This window comes from Mesoplodon densirostris, chromosome 3 (assembly GCF_025265405.1).
Source record: "Mesoplodon densirostris isolate mMesDen1 chromosome 3, mMesDen1 primary haplotype, whole genome shotgun sequence".
NCBI lineage: Eukaryota > Metazoa > Chordata > Mammalia > Artiodactyla > Ziphiidae > Mesoplodon > Mesoplodon densirostris.
The window spans coordinates 88416634-88419897 of NC_082663.1; the positions used below are offsets into that span (position 1 = coordinate 88416634).

Here is a 3264-nt window from a genome sequence, read left to right on the forward strand (position 1 = left end):
TGGTGAGATTTTCTATTCCTGTAAAATGAGCTAGTTAAGAGTAAAATTTTAAATAATTTTTTTCAATTTCACTCACAGTCACAATTATGACATAAGACAATTATAATAAAAGTACTGTGTTTTGGTGTTTTGTTTTGTTTTCATTTTTTCTTTCTTGAAAGATGACCAAATTCAGAAAACAAAAAATAAAATATAGCCACTATCATCACCTATGTCCAGAAGTTCAAAATGCTTTTACCTCTGCTGTTTGCTATAAATTTATTTAGACTAGAGTTGCATAAAGCAAAATATGAATCCTGCTTTGAAAGTCAGTGATGGGGAACTGATGTTAAATTTGCTCTGTTATATTAATTAAACAGGGAGGCCATTCACTGATGTGGCTCTAATACCTTGGCTGCCTACTGTAACCAAAACGAAATTAAGCCTGTAAATGCCTCAACGTTACGACATCAAAACGCTAAGGAAAACCAAGTCCAAAGGCCAACGAGGCTACAAGCTGTAGCCAATCAACAATTTTCTTACTTTGCTTCTACCTTCTCTCTATAAAAGTCGCTCTCGGGGCTTCCCTGGTGGCGCAGTGGTTGGGAGTCCGCCTAATAATGCAGGGGACACGGGCTCGTGCCCCGGTCCAGGAGGATCCCACATGCCGCGGAGCGGCTGGGCCCGTGAGCCATGGCCGCTGAGCCTGCGCGTCCGGAGCCTGTGCTCCGCAATGGGAGAGGCAGCAGCAGTGAGAGGCCCGCGTACCGCAAAAAAAAAAAAAAAAAAAAAAAAAAAAAGTCGCTCTCGGAGCTCCTGTCAGCTGGAGTGCTAGTAACCACTTCAGGTTTGGCACTGCTGAGTCAAATAGATTTTCGCTCAAAAAAATTCTCAAGTTTTAAAATATACCTCAGTTTATCTCTTAACACCTCTGGTTTTAAAAGAAGGAACCAAAGAGGCCCCTGAGGGTCCCCAGGAGCAATGAGCAACCAGGCTGAGGTACCTTTAAGCCGTTTAAGTTCCTCTCTTTCTCGCTGCCTCGGAGCTGGTGGATAAATAACTCTCAGATACCAGATTTTAGCTCTGCAGCTTTTACATTATGAGCTTTCAGACTCTATTTGAGCACTTCTTTTTCCGGGCTGGGTCCGACTAAAAAGTCAGACTGCTTCCGGGGTCAGACTGGGTCCAACTTAGAAACCCCGCCGCTTCCGGAGTCAGACTGAATCCGACTTCAAAACTGGGCTGAGTCAGGGTCAAAGTGGGTCCGACTTAAAGTGAACTGGGCCTAGTGTGAAGCCTCAGGTAAATTAAAATTTGTTTTAAGGCTGAACAAGCAGTTTAAATTTACCACAGATAATCTTGAATTACGGTGGCTGCAGTGGAGAAATTGGAACCATTTTAGGTAAGCTTATCCATATTTGATGTACCCTAGAGAAAAGCATTTTCATCTACATCACCTTTTATGATTACTTTAAAATGTCTTTTAAGGGGAAAATGTCATTAAGGAATCTCCATTTTCTTTGTACTGTGAAGTAGTCTTTTTTTTTAAATTAAGTATCTGAGGACATAGAGAATTGTTTTTCAGACGATAGAAAAAAAAACTACCCTTCAAGAAAGTCATAATCTACCATAATGACATAAAAATATTCCTGAGAGGGCTTCCCTGGTGGCGCAGTGGTTGGGAGTCCGCCTGCCAATGCAGGGGACAGGGGTTCGTGCCCCGGTCCGGGAGGATCCCACATGCCGCGGAGCGGTTGGGCCCGTGAGCCATGGCCGCTGAGCCTGCGTGTCTGGAGCCTGTGCTCCGCGACGGGAGAGGCCACAGCAGTGAGAGGCCCGCGTACCGCAAAAAAACAAAACTATATATATATATATATATATATATATATATATATACACACACACATACATATATATTCCTGAGAATATAATTTTATTAAACAAAGATTATAATATTAAATTACAGGGTTTTTTTTTAAATTGGGGTATAGCTGCTGTACAATGTTGTGTTAGTTTCTGCTGTACAATGAAGTGAATTAGCTACAAGTATACCTATATCCCCTCCCCCTTGGACCTTCTTTCCACCCCCACCCCTCCCATCCCCCCTCCATCCCACCCATCTAGGTCAACACAGAGCACGGAGCTGAGTTCCCTATGCTATACAGCAGGTTTCACTAGCTATCTGTTTTACACATAGCAGTGCACATCGGGCAGTCCCAATCTCCCAATTCATCCCACACCCCTCTCCCCACCCCCGTGTCCATTCTCTGTGTCTGGGTCTCTATTCCTGCCCTGCAAATAGGTTTATCAAAATTATGGAACACTTCATGAATTTGCATGTCATCCTTGCACAGGGGCCATGCTAATCTTCTCTGTATTGTTCCAATTTTACTATATGTGCTGCCGAAGCTAGCACATAAATTACAGTTTAAGAAAATAATACATTATCACCCTTTGACTTTTTGGTCTAAAAATGTAGGGTTTACAAGAGGGATTTTTTGTTTTAACATTGCTTCACTTCCAAAAATTCCAAAATTAATTATGAATATTTAACACAAAATGGCATAAAGAGTGTACCATCTTCTCTAATCTACGAATTTATGGTCTCATCATGTGGTATATTTGCCTTTAAATATGTGACCACCAATCTGTCATGAAGACACTGCCCACTTTTTTTTCCTACTCTTTAACAGTGCCATGTTACTCAAGTAGTTATACTACATTGTGACATCTCTGATTATATATAAGGGGCATCTTCATAACTGGTCGTATTGTTAGATTTCATATGTCCATAAATTAAGCTTTTTGCTATTGAGCTATTGGACTTTAAATACAAAATTGGTGATGGAAAATTCTCAGAATCTTAAAATATTTTTTTTTAAGTTTTGCTGTGGAAAGTTTAAAATAAACTCAAAAGTAGGGAGAATAATGAAACTAATGTACCCATTACCTAGTACTTTATTTTTCTATTGCTGCTGTAAAAAATAATAATAATAATAACACAAACCTGGTGGTTTAAAACAGCATAGGTCATTATTTTAATAGTTCTAGAGGTCAGAAGTCAGAAATGGATCTCATTGGGTTAAAAATAAGGGCTGTGTTACCTTCCTGGAGACTCTAGGGGAGAATCTGTTTTCTTGTCCTTTAAGTAACAAGAGGCTCCTGTAGCTTCAGGGTGTCATTTTTTATCTTCAAAGCCAGCAACATCAGGCCTAGTCTTTCTTATGTTGCTATCTCCCTCGTTCCCCCCCTTCTGCTTTCCTTTTACACTTCTAAGGACCCTTA

The 3264-nt window shown here is 40.5% G+C and overlaps 1 non-coding gene across 1 annotated transcript; it reads right to left on the reverse strand.

Moving 5' to 3' along the window:
* Positions 1–2288: 2288 nt before the first annotated feature.
* On the reverse strand, positions 2289–2395 carry LOC132487329 (U6 spliceosomal RNA). Its single transcript, XR_009531611.1, has one exon. It is a non-coding gene; the product is annotated as a U6 spliceosomal RNA (small nuclear RNA).
* Between the last annotated feature and the right edge of the window lie 869 nt (positions 2396–3264).